Here is a 17,878-nt window from a genome sequence, read left to right on the forward strand (position 1 = left end):
TTATACAACTCCATAAAAGAATACATTTTAATTATATAAGAGTAAATATATAATGGATAGCCTATGTAATAAAGTGGGTTTTTTTTTTTTTTTAGCGAAATGCTTCTCTCTAGAGTAGGCTACATTTTTCTTGCTAACCAGTTTATGGGCACAGAATTACTTTTCTGAGGTAGCTAATGTGTAAAAATTAGGCGACATATTGTTTAAAAGCTGTTTTATTGACTTCCTTAAGGTCGAAACGCTATATTTGAGTTGTAGGCTTACAGTTTCTTTCAACATACCCTCGGATGTTCATTCGCATTTATTTCGTGCCACAACTAGCAGTAAAGAGGAAGTAATGATCAGTTAACGCGCGCTCCCGTCGCGCCACATAAAAGAGCGCCAAAACGGTATTTATAGTTTGAATTTCTTAAAAATGAAATAAAACTTGAAGAATTTGTAAGCTGACACTTTGTTTTATATCAAAAGTAGCCATCACTGTCTTGTTTGTCGTCAGTTTCACTGCGTGAGAAAATGGAAGTGCGACATGAGAACAGCGTGAGTGTTTGCAGCCCTGATCCAGTATATTCATCCTATATTTCATTTGTTCCTGTTTGTTTCAGTATGCCAGCACACTGAATTTTAGCTGATCTTACCCAGCAGCACATTAGGCTAAATTCCAGTAAAACGTTACGGATTTCCATTTTTCCCCATTATAGTCCCATTTGGAAATGCTCTCCTGCTCTAAGTGTTTGCTTTACTGGGATGAATGTTTATTAAAGTCCTGCAGAAGATGAGTTGTGTGTTGCACTAGAGACATGGCTTTTTCCTAACCCTATACAATTTATTATGTGTGTGGAAGGATTTATCAGGAGGAAATTTACACAAAGGCTGTGAACGGAAAAGTATGTGCACCAGCTGTCTTATATAAAGTCCACCTTAGTCCTGTTGCCGTTTTAGAAGGTCTGGAAGATGTAATAAATACTTGCATAGCTATTATCATTCATAAAATTATAAATAAATGTAAAAGTTAATGATTTACGCCAAACTGAACGTCATTCAGAGCAAATATTGATTTATTTCTTCCAAACAATAAACATCCGCATTCTGCACTTCCAACTAATTCTCTTTGAATGTGTAGATAAACAGAAGGAAGGTGTAAAGTGCAGGGTTATTCATATGTGGGTTGGTTTATATGTCTTGTAGTGTGAGAATATCTGCTCAGCCACCTCATTTTCTTATCTGACGCTCTGTTTACCTGTTATGTTCCCATGGTGATCCGCCCCCCCACTACTTCATGTCATCACAAACCTGCAAAGGTGTAATTTCGTCTAATAAGCGAGCAAAAAGGCGCCGCTGAAATGCGTTAAAGGTGAAAGCGTCCGCGAGGTGACTTTAGTTAACTTAATAACGAGAGAAGTCCCCCTGGTTGTCCTCTTAGAAACAGGAAGTGCGATGATGTCAGTGCGAACACTGACGCAGCCATCTGCTCGCGCTGACGGACGGGTTTCTTCGTTGCCATAGAGACCGCTTTAGTGTGAGCAAACATCCGGCGCTCTTGTTGTCCACATGAGCAGCAGCAGATTTACATGATTTACATCAGAGCTGTCCACACCTGGACTACAGACTCTCATGAATGAAAGCACTGATGAATGTGTGGCCTCGCTCATTCAGCTATATTTCATCATTAAACAAGGCCTAATGGAATATTTCATAATGCATAACAGAATGCTTTTTCCCCCCTTTTATTTATTAGCACCTGGTAAAATATAAATATAATTAAAAAACAAAATAAATACTGTTAAAATATGTATACATATATACATTTACAGTATTATATATATATTTTTAACAATATTATATAAAAACGAATTATATAAAAATGTATGCATAAACAATACATAAAAAATTATAATGCATTATATAAATATTGTTTTTTTTTTAATTGTTCTATATTAAATAATTGTTCATGTTTTTTGCAAAAAATAAAAACAGCTGAAATGAATGAATGAAAAAAAAAACCCCAGCTAAAATGCCCATATTTATATAATAATTTATATATTAAAGGTGCCATTTACCTTGGCATAGTTGAATAATAAGTGTTCAGTACATGGAAATGACATACAGTGAGTCTCAAACACAATTGTTTCCTCCTTCTTGTATAAATCTCATTTGTTTAAAAGACCTCAGAAGAACAGGCGAATCTCAACATAACACTGTTACGTAACAGTCGGGATCATTAATATGTACGCCCCCAATATTTGCATATGCCAGCTCATGTTCAAGGCATTAGACAAGGCAGTATTAAGGTCTGGATCTGTGCACAGCTGAATCATCAGACTGGGTAAGCAAGCAAGGACAATAGCGAAAAATGGCAGATGGAGCAATAATAACTGACATGATCCATGACATGATATTTTTAGTGATATTTGTAAATTGCCTTCTAAATGTTTCGTTAGCATGTTGCTAATGTACTGTTAAATGTGGTTAAAATTACCATAGTTTCCTACTGTATTCACGGAGACAAGAGCCATCGCTATTTTCATTTTTAAACACTTGCAGTCTGTATAATTCATAAACACAACTTAATTCTTTATAAATCTCTCCAACAGTGTGTAATGTTAGCTTTAGCCACGGAACACCTTCAAACTCATTCAGAATAAAATGTAAAACATCCAAATAAATACTATACTTACTGCAATTATACATGCTGCATGACGAATCAGGCACGTGCACAGTTAGGGCTCAACCTGTGCAGATCATATGCCCTTTTTGTCCTTACACTCCAAAGTGCCCTTTTTTTGGAGGTGTTTTATTTTATTTATTCATTTTCTTCAATAAATCAATGCTATTCGTCACCCTTTAAGCATGTCTGACTGATTTACAAATATATTTAGCCTAATAAAAGGTATTAAAAAGAGCTTGTGACAAAATCGTTTTGGTTCCGCTCAAACTGTCAGTCAAACCTCTTAACTCCGCCCCCTGAGTGCCGCGAACTGAAGTTCCACTTCCACAGCAGAGCAGCTGAACGTCTTGCAACGGTAAATAAATATCTTGTTGTTTGAATAATTAGGCTACAAGTCGTTGTCTTTACGAAAGAAACACTAGTATGTCTATAAAGTTTCATATTTTATGCATTTGAGGCCTGAGACCGGCGGCGGAGAGAGAGAGAAAGGGCGCTAGCATTTGCCATCTAAGTTAGTCATAGCCAATAGCATACAAATAGCCTTAAATAGCCTGTGAAAACAGTAGTATTACATCTTTTATAAATTGAGATTTTGGCCAAACGTATTTTACAACAGGAAAAACTGAGCGCTCATAACCTATTGATGATGACGTAGCCTAATGTGATGATGTTTTTGCACATTGCACATTTCCACACATATAACTGCATTTGACTTTGACACAAGTCGAGTGATCCTCGTCAGCTAGGTAAAATATATTTCTAAGAAATTTCTTATTTGATTTATGATGGCTATCTGCTGATACACTTAATTCATTAACATTTAATCATATTATATATGGTCACACAGTATGGTTAATGTTTACGATGTTAAGTATTTGCTATATATATAAAATCTATATAACTGTCATTAATAGTGAATAAATATAAAGCTTTTGATACTATTATTTTGTGTTATTTATTAGGGTTGGGGGGGGGTGCCCCTTTTTAGTTTCGGCACATGCCCCTCAAAAGGTCTGTGCACGGCCCTGTGACGAATACTTTGTAAAGATCCATTTTGAGGGTTATATTAGCTGTGTGAACTTTGTTTATGCAATGTATTATAGAGTTGCGAGCTCCGGGGGCGGGGAGCGCGAGCATTTAAAGGGGACACGCTCAGAAACGGCGCATTTCTAATTATGCCCTAAAATAGGCAGTTAAAAAATTGATTAATACAAAATCTATGGGGTATTTTGAGCTGAAACTTCACAGACACATTCAGGGAACACCTTAGACTTATATTACATCTTGTGAAAAAGCGTTCTATGGCACCTTTAATATATGTATGTAAGATTTTTTATTACTATTGTTTGTTTTTTTTTAAATTGTTGTATATTTTATATTTAAATTTAAATAATTTTTCATGTTTTTTTTTTTGACAAAAAAAAAATGAAACCAGCAAAAATGTATATATTTATATAATAATTTATATATTAATACATGATGTATGTATTTTTTCTTTTTAGAAATGAATTTTAATTCATACAATTTTAGAGGAACATGTTTGCAGGTATTGTTTGTTAATGCAGGCTGCTGTATCTGCTGCACTTTATAAGGTTTATTCTTAGAACTGATTTCTAAACCAACTCAGATCAACTCAGACCAAAGTTCCTCTTGTGGCTTGGCGATCAAACATTGAAATGTCTGTATTTGTATGTATTGTATGTGTATGTATTTTCGTTTCCATGGTCACTTGCTGTATTTTCCAATTGTTTGGCCCTCAGTCGCAGCTGGAATAAAAATGAAAGCCGTTGACACATTTCACTGTTTACCGTTAGGGGAATTTCACAGAGAATTGAACGTGACATAGAAGCAGAAGAGAAATGATGAGCAAACAAAAGGGACAGGTGCTGAGAAGTATCTGAAAAATAACACTTACGACATTCTTTTCTAAGTATAGTCTGAACAGAAACATGACGTTCTCTGCAATGCAAATAGCCTACAAAAAACTGTTTTCACAAACAGCTGTCTGTTTTTTTTTTCTTCGGCCCTCATTTAGCTTTTCCGTGAAGGCTATATGTCAGGGGTGTCCAATCCTGCTCATGGAGGGCCACTGTCCTGGAGAGTTTAGCTCCAACCCCAATTAAACACACCTGAATCAGCTAAGCAAGGTTTTTAGGCCAGTGGCTTTGTTTAGGCATACAGGAAACTTCCAGGCAGGTGTGTTGTGGTAAGTTGGAGCTAAACTCTGCAGTACCGTGGCCCTCCAGGACCAAGCTTGGCCACCCCTGATATTTGTGATGCTGCCTTTCGGGCCAAAATGAGATACCTGTCTTACAAGACACAATATTCATATCGGGAGTGCACCTATGATGCCTTAAAATACCGCCTCCGCAGGCAGTTTATTTGGTGTTGGAACAGAGCCACAGTTACTGTACATTCATAAAGCAGATTTTGGGATATGCTGGATCACATAGTGCCTCCTTGAGAACGGTATCATTGGCTTTGTGTGTCAGAGCATTTATTATTCTGCTCAAAGCCATTTAGCTGATATATCAAGATAACTTCTAGTATATGGTATATATTCAGGAACCATAATTTATTCACCCTCGTTCCAAACTCGTAAGACTTTCATGTATCTTTGGAACACAAATAAAGATATCTTTAATGAAATCTTTCAGATTTCTGTCCATAGACAGCTACGCAACTACCACTTTTACACTTCAAAAAAGTTCATTCTCGTGTGTTACGCAGCACGTTTGAGCTTCATCAGGAACCAGTGAGGTTCATTCTCGTGTGTTACGCAGCACGTTTGAGCTTCATCAAGAACCAATGAGCTTCATTCTCGTGTGTTACGCAGCACGTTTGAGCTTCATCAGGAACCAATGAGGTTCATTCTCGTGTGTTACGCGGCACAGTTGAGGTTCATCAAGAACCAATGAGGTTCATTCTCATGTGTTACGCAGCACGTTTGAGCTTCATCAAGAACCAATGAGGTTCATTCTCATGTGTTACGCAGCACGTTTGAGCTTCATCAAGAACCAATGAGGTTCATTCTCGTGTGTTACGCGGCACAGTTGAGGTTCATCAAGAACCAATGAGGTTCATTCTCATGTGTTACGCAGCACGTTTGAGCTTCCTCAAGAACCAGTGAGGTTCATTCTCGTGTGTTACGCGGCACAGTTGAGGTTCATCAAGAACCAATGAGCTTCATTCTCGTGTGTTGCGCAGCACGTTTGAGCATCATTAAGAACCAATGAGGTTCATTCTCGTGTGTTACGCAGCACGTTTGAGTTTCATCAGAAACCAATGAGCTTCATTCTCATGTTATGAAGCACGTTTGAGCTTCATCAAGAACCAGTGAGGTTCATTCTCGTGTGTTATGTGGCACAGTTGAGGTTCATCAAGAACCAATGAGGTTCATTCTCGTGTGTTACGCAGCACGTTTGAGCTTCATCAGGAACCAGTGAGGTTCATTCTCGTGTGTTATGCAGCACCTTTGAGCTTCATCAGGAACCAATGAGGTTCATTCTCGTGTGTTACGCAGCACAGTTGAGGTTCATCAAGAACCAATGAGGTTCATTCTCGTGTGTTACGCAGCACGTTTGAGCTTCATCAGGAACCAATGAGCTTCATTCTCGTGTGTTACGCAGCACGTTTGAGCTTCATCAAGAACCAGTGAGGTTCATTCTCGTGTGTTACGCAGCACGTTTGAGCTTCATCAAGAACCAATGAGCTTCATTCTCGTGTGTTACGCAGCACGTCTGAGCTTCATCAAGAACCAATGAGGTTCATTCTCGTGTGTTACGCAGCACGTTTGAGCTTCATCAGGAACCAATGAGCTTCATTCTCATGTGTTACGCAGCACGTTTGAGCTTCAGCAAGAACCAATGAGGTTCATTCTCATGTTACGCAGCACGTTTGAGCTTCATCAGGAACCAATGAGCTTCATTCTCGTGTGTTACGCAGCACGTTTGAGCTTCATCAAGAACCAATGAGCTTCATTCTCGTTTGTTACGCAGCACGTTTGAGCTTCATCAGGAACCAATGAGCTTCATTCTCGTGTGTTACGCAGCACGTTTGAGCTTCATCAGGAACCAGTGAGGTTCATTCTCGTGTGTTACGCAGCACGTTTGAGCTTCATCAGGAACCATTGAGGTTCATTCTCGTGTGTTACGCAGCACGTTTGAGCTTCATCAGGAACCAATGAGCTTCATTCTCGTGTGTTACGCAGCACGTTTGAGCTTCATCAAGAACCAATGAGCTTCATTCTCGTGTGTTACGCAGCACGTTTGAGCTTCATCAAGAACCAATGAGCTTCATTCTCGTGTGTTACGCAGCACGTCTGAGCTTCATCAAGAACCAATGAGGTTCATTCTCGTGTGTTATGCAGCACGTCTGAGCTTCATCAAGAACCAATGAGGTTCATTCTCGTGTGTTACGCAGCACGTTTGAGCTTCATCAGGAACCAATGAGCTTCATTCTCATGTGTTACGCAGCACGTTTGAGCTTTAGCAAGAACCATTGAGGTTCATTCTCGTGTGTTATGAAGCACGTTTGAGCTTCATCAGGAACCAATGAGATTAATTCTCGTGTGTTACGCAGCACGTTTGAGCTTCATCAAGAACCAGTGAGGTTCATTCTCGTGTGTTATGAAGCACGTTTGAGCTTCATCAGGAACCAATGAGGTTAATTCTCGTGTGTTACGCAGCACGTTTGAGCTTCATCAAGAACCAGTGAGGTTCATTCTCGTGTGTTATGAAGCACGTTTGAGCTTCATCAGGAACCAATGAGGTTAATTCTCATGTGTTACGCAGCACGTTTGAGCTTCATCAGGAACCAATGAGGTTCATTCTCGTGTTACGCGGCACAGTTGAGGTTCATCAAGAACCAATGAGGTTCATTCTCGTGTGTTACACAGCACGTTTGAGCTTCATCAGGAACCAATGAGCTTCATTCTCGTGTGTTACGCAGCACGTCTGAGCTTCATCAAGAACCAATGAGGTTCATTCTCGTGTGTTACGCAGCACGTCTGAGCTTCATCAAGAACCAATGAGGTTCATTCTCGTGTGTTACGCAGCACGTCTGAGCTTCATCAAGAACCAATGAGGTTCATTCTCGTGTGTTACGCAGCACGTCTGAGCTTCATCAAGAACCAATGAGGTTCATTCTCGTGTGTTACGCAGCACGTTTGAGCTTCATCAAGAACCAATGAGGTTCATTCTCGTGTGTTACGCGGCACGTTTGAGCTTCATCAAGAACCAATGAGGTTCATTCTCGTGTGTTACGCGGCACGTCTGAGCTTCATCAAGAACCAATGAGGTTCATTATCGTGTTACGCAGCACGTTTGAGCTTCATCAAGAACCAATGAGGTTCATTATCGTGTGTTACGCAGCACGTCTGAGCTTCATCAAGAACCAATGAGGTTCATTCTCGTGTGTTACGCAGCACGTCTGAGCTTCATCAAGAACCAATGAGGTTCATTCTCGTGTGTTACGCAGCACGTCTGAGCTTCATCAAGAACCAATGAGGTTCATTCTCGTGTGTTACGCAGCACGTCTGAGCTTCATCAAGAACCAATGAGGTTCATTCTCGTGTGTTACGCAGCACGTCTGAGCTTCATCAAGAACCAATGAGGTTCATTCTCGTGTGTTACGCAGCACGTTTGAGCTTCATCAAGAACCAATGAGGTTCATTCTCGTGTGTTACGCGGCACGTTTGAGCTTCATCAAGAACCAATGAGGTTCATTATCGTGTTACGCAGCACGTTTGAGCTTCATCAGGAACCAATGAGGTTCATTATCGTGTGTTACGCAGCACGTTTGAGCTTCATCAAGAACCAATGAGGTTCATTCTCGTGTGTTACGCAGCACGTTTGAGCTTCATCAAGAACCAATGAGGTTCATTCTCGTGTGTTACGCAGCACGTTTGAGCTTCATCAAGAACCAATGAGGTTCATTCTCGTGTGTTACGCGGCACGTCTGAGCTTCATCAAGAACCAATGAGGTTCATTATCGTGTTACGCAGCACGTTTGAGCTTCATCAAGAACCAATGAGGTTCATTATCGTGTGTTACGCAGCACGTTTGAGCTTCAGCAAGAACCAATGAGGTTCATTCTCGTGTGTTACGCAGCACGTCTGAGCTTCATCAAGAACCAGTGAGGTTCATTCTCGTGTGTTACGCGGCACGTCTGAGCTTCATCAAGAACCATTGAGGTTCATTCTCATGTTACGCAGCACGTTTGAGCTTCATCAAGAACCAATGAGGTTCATTCTCGTGTGTTACGCAGCACGTCTGAGCTTCATCAAGAACCATTGAGGTTCATTCTCATGTTACGCAGCACGTTTGAGCTTCATCAAAAACCAATGAGGTTCATTCTCGTGTGTTACGCAGCACATTTGAGCTTCAGCAAGAACCAATGAGGTTCATTCTCGTGTGTTACGCAGCACATTTGAGCTTCAGCAAGAACCAATGAGGTTCATTCTCATGTTACGCAGCACATTTGAGCTTCAGCAAGAACCAATGAGGTTCATTCTCATGTTACGCAGCACGTTTGAGCTTCATCAAGAACCAATGAGGTTCATTCTCGTGTGTTACGCAGCACATTTGAGCTTCAGCAAGAACCAATGAGGTTCATTCTCATGTTACGCAGCACGTTTGAGCTTCATCAAGAACCAGTGAGGTTCATTCTCGTGTTTTACGCAGCACGTTTGAACTTCAGTAAGAGATTTGTTCTCGCATGTCATGCAAGTGCAGTTCAGCTTCTGTTTATGCTTGCTGATCAATATTCATACCATATGTGAATAAAAACCTAAATTCAATCTGTTCATTATATAAAGCGACCGCTCAATTCATATGGACTAGTTTTACAATCACTTTATGAAGTTTTTGAAACATCAAAGTTGTAGTTGAGTAGGTTGTCAATGCAGGGACAGAAATCTCTCTGATTTAATTTAAAATATCTTAATTTGTGTTTCAAAGATGTGAATAACAGCGAGGAATTAATGACATGATGATTAATTAATTAAACACAAATGATTTTCATTTTTTGGTGAACTAACCCATTAAGTGTTGAACACACACACACACACACCTATATAATACATTATAATTATTTTTACCAGACAAAATATAAATATATATTTGTTTATTTTATAGTAATTTATAATTTATAACTGATTGTAATTTCTTAGTTATTTCACAAAAAAGAAAAAAAAGCTAAACCATGCAAAACATCAGTATTTTAAATATTAATTTAAATATTTTACACATATTACATTTATGTAAAATCTGTTTTAATCTTTCTTTTAATTTTATATATATCAATTTTATAACAATTTTTTTGAGCAAAAAATGTGGACACACTAGTAAGATGGATTTTTGAAAAGTATTTTATTCATAGTGTTAAAATAGAAAATACAGTACATATCAAACAAATGAATTCATTTATATTGTTTACATTATTTAACTATTATTATACCTGGGCAAAGTGTGGATATTAAATGTTCTTATCATTATAAAGAGTGAATTTATGGATAAGTATGCAAGTATTTGCATTGTCATACCTGTAGCTTGTGCTGTGGATAAGAGTCCTCTCTCTGTGTTATCAGTGTGTTTGGAGCAGAAGGCCACAGAGAGAAGACCAGGCCCCTGTTCCTGCTGAACTGAGCCAGCTGCAGCGATCCACTGATTATCAGCACAGCAGGCACAGGAGACAAGCCCACTGATGGAGAGCAGACAGAGAGAGAGAGACCAGCACACTGAGGTAGAACAGAGAGAGAGAGACCAGCACACGCACAACAACACAGCAGCACACAAGCAACATGCATCAAAATCATACGAAACTGAGATACAGACTTGGAGAATGAAACTGTCACAATAACCTTGAGTATTTAGGACTCATGTCACATTACGCCAAAATAAAAATTATATTTTGCATTAAGACATAAATAATATTCCATAGTTCTCATTACCATAATGTATCCAAACATTTTATTTTTTAGTCCCATTAGATTCCCAGCACGTTAATTCAGTAACATAATACAATTATTTATTTAAATGAATGCTGTACAAAAATTTTCCATTGTGTACATTTATGTTTAATATAATACTTGTATACATAAAATAATATTAAATATAACTAAGCTAAATGAATTAAACAATATTTATAAAGACACACACACACATATATATGGGGGGAAGCAAAAACATTTTTGCCAACAATATTAGTTTACCATGGAGAAAAACAAGCAGATAGACAGAAATATGAAACTAGTCTCATTGATCTGCTTCAACACGAGGTGGATAAAATAATGGAATATCTTCCAGTCTTTCATAGACGCCACACTTTGCGTTCACAGTAACTGCAGCACATTGTCCTTCACGAGGAAAAACCTCCAGTTATTTGAGAGTGAAAGGAGAAACTATGTTCCTCAGAACTTTCTGTAATGGTTCAATGATGTTTTGGTTTGGCATCAAGCAGCCAGTGGAGGAAGTTTCTGGCGTTCCTAAAATAACTCTTGAATTCTAGCCGTATATATGGGAACATTATGATAGGATGGTGTTTGTGACCCTGGGTCCCTGTTACATGATCCAATTACCAAAGGATTTCTGCCTGTCCAATTACAGATCCCCCACCATGTTTCACAGCTGGCATTGCATTTGGCTTTTCTCGTAAGATAAACCTTCCTGGATGCAGGAAATACGGTAAAAGATGACTCACTGGACAATTTTCCCCCCATTGTTTTGTGTTTAATACATCGTTTGGGCCTTGGAATCAAACAGTTTCCAAATGGCTAATCTGCCACATTTGAGTTTTTGTTGAAACTGGGCCTCCAGTTCAGATTCAGATCGGACATGTGCGGTCAAGCAACTGTCCTAAACATCCCTGTTGGTAACCTTTGACATTAAGTTTGTCTTTGCTGTTTATTCCAATTTGCATGAACACATCATGCTTTTGTTATTATTTTGAATTATGGTACCAATAATATGGCCTCTTGCAACAAGTTGCCCCATTTCACTTTGAAAACTCACATACTGAAGAGATGATTTTCAGATTTCTTTTATTTAATGCACACATTTTTCAGCTCCGCTAATAGGATTAACAGTTGCAAACTTACAAAATACATCCAACATCTGAAAACAAAACATCTAAAAAGATAAACTTTGCATCCCTATAACCAAGTCCTTTTAGTAATACTAAGTGTTCCTGGGTCAATATCTTTTATTGGTCCTGGATCAATGTTCATTTCAGCCAATCATTTCACTGTAATGAGAGGGGTTAGAGACAAGTTCACTGATTAAAAAAACTGTCAAAAAGCACCAACATTAAATGTATCCGAATTTTATTTTAACCTATTTTTTAAATACATTTATTTATTTTATCATTTAAGTCTTTATTAAATAATTATTACATTAATAAAAAGGTCAAAAAGCTTCACAGGTCAGAATATAAAATAATGAAAATAAATTTTTAAATAAAAAAAAAATTCTAGTTAATTTCAATGAAATATGAACAAAAAAGCACTCTGGAAAAAAAAATATGGGTGGGTAAAAGTGAGTCTTTCAAAATATGAGATATAATGTGAATATTTATATACTACTTTGATTGGTTGCGTTGCTGTTGTTAGGTGGTCCGACACATGAAAAAACCCACCCAGTTTGGCAGGAATTTGTTCCAAGACAAACAAAAGATGTTTATCCAAGGTATTTTTATTTTCAGGTTACGGCTTGTTTGTAGTATATTGTGCTAAACATCTGAGATGAAGTTTGTACTAACAAGATAAAAACAGCCACATCACAACAGTGTGAGACTGATTTATCATTCACAGGGGCCAGTTAGATATCGTTCTGTGATGACCCTCATAAAAGTGCATCTTTAATGCAGTTCTTTAAAGGGTTAGTTCAGCCAAAAATGAAATTCTGTCATTATTTACTCACCCTCATGTCGTTCCACACCAGTAAAACCTTCGTTCATCTTCAGAAGATTTTTTGATGAAATCTGAGAGCTTTCTAATCTCTGATTGACTGCAACATTATTACCACTTTCAATGCCCAGAAAGGTAATAAAGACATTGTTAAAATAGTCGATGTGAATACAGTGGTTCAACCTTAATGTTTTGAAGCGACGAGAATACTTTCTAACAAAAATAACGACTTTATTCAACAATTTCTTCTCCAAGTAAATAGTAGTTCTGACGTAGAACCCTGAAGCGCTACAATGTCTCTACAATGTAAACAGCGTAGGAGAAGAGATTGTTGAATAAAGTCGTTATTTTTGTTTTGTTTTTGCGCACAAAAAGTATTCTCATCCCTTCATAACATTAAGGTTGAACCCCTGCAGTCACATGGACTATTTAACAATGTCTTTACTACTTTTCTGGGCATTGAAAGTGGTAATAACGAGGCATTCTATCGGAGGCAATAAAAACCTCTCAAATTTCCTCAAAAATATCTTAATTTGTGTTCCGAAGATGAACAGAGTTGTGTGGAACGACTTGAGGGTGAGTAATTAATGACAGAAATTTTATTTTTGGGTGAACTAACCCTTTAAGGAAGGTTATAAATGTCACAACACTCAGCGTGCATACATTTAGTTTGATGACACTAGTGGCTATTAACAAAGGCATTGGCAGCACTCAAGGTCTCGTCCTTTTGCTGATTTTGGTTCCAGGATGGCAGAACTTAACCACTGTGAACATAGAAGTTCAATGCAGTGTTCACAAGTGGGTTAAGTCCTGACACCACACAACCCCCATAGAAATGAATGTGAATTTGCACCTCTGTCACCACTAACCCGTGTGTGTGTGTGTGTGTGTGGTTGAGACGGTCCGCATTCCTTTGGGATTAGCATCTCATGTGCTCAGGTGTGTGAGTGTGTGTGTGTTTGCGCTGCATATATCTGGCGTGTCTGCAGTCTCCCAGTCGAGTCTCTCACACGGGCCATTGGAAATCCCTGGCAATGTGATTCAGTCATTAGGTTTAAAAATCACTCTGCCAGGAATTCCCCTGGCCGGCAGAAGAGGAGGGTCCAGGTTTATGTCATTCTGTCTGAGGTTGGGTCCTACACTTCTATATCTGTCCTAACACATCATGCACGAGGGCTCTGTGAGAACAGCAAACAACACAGCAGACAGATAGCAAACAGACGGGACAAAAAAAAAGGGGAGAGAGTTCGAAAAAATGAAAGTTCTGTCATCATTTACTCACCCTTGTGTTGTTCAATCCAAACCTATAGGACTTTCTTTTTTTTCTTCTTCTGCGAAACATGTTTAGGAGAATGTCGGCGCTGTTCTTTTCCATACAGTGAACACATACATGATGCTAAACTCAGAAAGGCACCAGAGAATTGTGCGCTAACTCCAAGCGTTCTGAAGCCAAAACATGCATGTGGCGACATTTCTGCTAAATGATATTACTGTACATTGCTTCTTGCACGTTTCGTGGCTTTAAAAGTGAAATGTCCAGTGAGTGGAGCTAAAACGCCTTTAGTTTATCCGAAACAGACGTACTTGAATCTTGCAATGTTTTACCACTTTGTTTGTTGAAATGTCCAGCGAGTGGTGCTAAAAGCAAATTCAGAATTATCCGAAACATATAAACGTGAATCTGGCAACGCTTTAGTTTGTCGAAATGTCCGGCGAGTGGCGCAAATGCTCTATCGCGTTTGAAAACAACCTACCATCTACAGTAACCCATATAACCGAAAGTGTTTACAAAAGTAAACAATATATATATATATATATATATATTTGTTGAAGCAACATTGCCATTTCAGCTTGCTACTACACATTTTTGAGCTGTTTATCGAGTTTTGTGACTCGTGTTTTGAGACTCCTGAGAGAAGTGAATCGAAAGTCATTGCTGTATCAGGTAAACTACCAAGCAAGTTTACTAGCCTACATAAGAAAAGCCATACATATGGAGTTAGTTATGCGATTCAAAAGGGAAAATATATTAGTTTACAAATCACCCACTATGGTAAAAGTGTTTTGAGGTGATAACAGCATTTTGTAATCAAGGAACTGCGTGAAAACAAGTCTTTATTAATCGATAATCTGCCCCTGTAATCACAATTTGTGTGAAAAAAAAGTTGTCGGTGTTTTACTGCCACTATATTGTTAATTTCAGCTGAAACTGCAGTGAATAGAATGTAGACTATAAGTATTTGGACTTTTATGGTATTTTTTGTTCTTTTTTGGAACTTAACAGTATAAAATTATTCTTTGGTGTTCCATGGAAAAAAGAAAGTCAAACAAGTTTAAAAGTGAGTAAATGATGACACATTTAAAAAGGTTTAACTGAACTTGTCATTTTAACATGTTAAGTGCATGTGTGCGTATCTTCCAAGGGCTCCTAATAATTTGTCATGTAGTCCGTGGTCATTGCGGCTGGCCCCTCCTTCAGCTAGCGTCTGGGTGACTGGGCTTCCTGTGGACTTATAAAAATAGCTTTTCAATGACAGCTTGAAATGAGGTCAGAAAGACGTGCAGTCCCCGCCGAGTGCCCATAAAAAAAGCTAAGTATGCTGCTCTGTTCAAAATCGTGTGTCTCATCTAGAGTAAAATTTTAAGAGTGACAAAAATCAGGCAGAACCTGTGGAGATCTAGTATATCTTGCAGGACCACTCATTCGCTCAGATAAAGCCTCAGAAAACCAGACACTTGTTTCACAGTTGGAAATTCTTGCTGTTTTAAGAGTTTACTTTATTTTCAGAGAAAAACTGTATTGCTCAGAAGAGACTCTGTTAAGCTTTATTTCAGTATCAGCTTCATCTCAGATGTTTTTCCTAAAATACACACAAATGAGACCCTTATTGGCACAGCATGAGTTTGGACCTATAAAATAATGTAGACAGCATTTAGTTTGGATAATTTGGTCTTGGAGGAATTTAATGAGAAATGTTTGAGATGTTGGCAAATGTGAGCTCTGTTTGAGACATTATTGAGATCTGTAACCATCTGAGAATATGGTATGTTTCTCTAGAAAATCGGGCTTCATTACTCCTCATTGAAGTCTATTACGGCAATCTTTCCTACAGCTATTCATCAGCTTGGAGTTTTTAAATGCAGAAACATATTTTCCAGTTGTAACATGTCACTTTGCATTCTCTTCAAACTGTTCTCCCTCTAAACATTTATGAAGGAACATTTACAGCATCGTAACCAGTCAACAGAATCGTTCCAGTTCCTTAAAGCCTCTTGCAGTTGTCAATGCAAATGTCAGTCTTGAAAAAAAGGACATGAATATGTCCAGATGGAGGGGAACTCCTAGCTTACGTAAACGTGGAGCGTTATGTTTATGTCTCTACATAAAATATCCTGGATAATGCCGTGAGTAAACCCACCAGCTCTAAACAAAGACCTCCAGTACTTAGAGAGCGCTGACTGTTTGTGGCGCAGTTTTTTTTTTTCAGGTTTTTCCCCAGTAACTTTGCAAGACGAGACTTTGCAGTTGAGTGTGGCAGACAGTCATTTAGATGCTGATCAGAGGATGTGGCCCGTCAGTCTTACACGCACAGGCCCCAAAAAAGAGTTTGGATAGTTTGCCACAATTAAAAATGTCAGATTATCATTGAACAACGAAATATCAAAGCAAGTGTTCGTCTTAAATGCTGCAGGATCTTTTCTCTCCTCTAAGTTCACTTTTTTCATCAGTTTTGCACAATGTCTTTTAGTCAACTAGCATTTTGGCAATTTGTAGTGGTGTATGAAGTTCACACAGGTAAGAGTAACCCCAGGTGTAGTTCATCACATTAACAATGGATGTGTTCAACAATTCACAACCACAATATTTATTTATTTTGTCAGTATATCTAGAGTTTATATATTGTTTTACCATTCAAATCCTAACAATCTTCTTTTTTGAGAATTTTTTTGATTGAAAAGCTTGATTGTGGTATCTTTCTTTTATTAAATGGCGCTTGGTTCAATGACATTCAGACATTTTTGATCTCACCAGCTGCAAAAAGCTGCAAAAGAGTTTAAAGCATAATATTTTCCCCCTAGAAACATCATTATGCATTTTCCACACACACAAACGTGCCTTTCCAAGCGAGACTGCAACCAAAAACGATGCATTAAGACTGAATATTGCTTTTGAAGGGCATCTGCACTATCTGAAAAGCTGTGATGTATTTTCCCGATTCTCGAATGCTTGAAATCATCCACCCAGCTCAAGTGAGACTTGATGAAGTGACGCCTTGCAAACGGGAAGATCTCTGTCCATTAATATTTTCCATCAGATCTTTCCTTTCAGCCTTTTCCCACTAAATTGAAGGCGCAGTTGCTCTTTTTGCCAGTGATCTCAGTCTTTCCTCTCACTAATGACGGCGTCTGGCGTGATGCAGTCAATGCGGTTACACCTCACAGAGGAACAGACCAGGAATGACTTTTTTACGGCTGTCCTCATGATGAGAAGTCACACTTTCATCTTGCAGTGTTGCAGCTAATTTTAGGGACTGGAGAAAAAGTACCCATAATATCCCATTTGCTCTGATGCACACCAGATCTGTATAGTCGCCAGCAAATTTGATTTTTCCTTTAGCCGCGGTAGGGAATCTGATACTGGGCCTTCTTAAAAACTGGACATAGGCTTGGATGCTCCACACATGCTCACACAGTATATTTTATACGTAAGCATATATACACACGCACTTGTATAAGTGGTTTGTGGGGACTCTTTGTAGAAGTAATGGTTTTTATACTGTACAAACTGTATATTCTGTCCCCCTACACTAACCCTACCCATCACAGAAAACTTTTGGATTTTTTTCAAATGAAAAAACAACATCTAGTACGTTTTTTTTAAAAGCCATTTGGTTTTCGAGGACGCAGGAAGTGTCTTTCATAGGCTATGTTTACGTTGTAATACCCATGTGATTATACACTTTTGCTAGGCCTCATGCTTGTACCAGAACACAAATATAATATTGTATAAATATCATTAAATGAGAACCAACTTTATCCATTTTGAACTATAAAATTATTTATTTTATAAATGTAACATATTTAATCTTGTTGCACATTATGAGATAATCAACACTTTAAAAGTTCGCATTTTAGTGAAATTAAAATCGTTTTAAGTGAAACGAAACATTTTTGTTAAATCTAAACTGCTGAACAGTAGATGATTAAATGTAATTAATGACTCAGGAAAAGTCCTGACAGATGGCTTCTGATGACATTCAGCTCAAAGCGTACAGTACTCCACCCTGCCCGTGGGAATATGTGTGTCT

At 38.3% G+C, this 17,878-nt stretch overlaps 1 long non-coding RNA gene across 2 annotated transcripts in view; it reads left to right on the top strand.

Moving 5' to 3' along the window:
* Positions 1–2,587: 2,587 nt before the first annotated feature.
* Positions 2,588–17,878, top strand: part of LOC125266805 — a 55,345-nt gene continuing 40,054 nt past the window's right edge. For both annotated transcript variants that reach the window (XR_007184555.1, XR_007184556.1), the window contains exons 1-2: positions 2,588–3,020; positions 10,254–10,408. This is a non-coding gene — a long non-coding RNA (uncharacterized LOC125266805). The remainder of the gene's footprint in view (positions 3,021–10,253; positions 10,409–17,878) is intronic.

This window comes from Megalobrama amblycephala, linkage group LG1 (assembly GCF_018812025.1).
Source record: "Megalobrama amblycephala isolate DHTTF-2021 linkage group LG1, ASM1881202v1, whole genome shotgun sequence".
Taxonomy (NCBI): Eukaryota; Metazoa; Chordata; class Actinopteri; order Cypriniformes; family Xenocyprididae; genus Megalobrama; species Megalobrama amblycephala.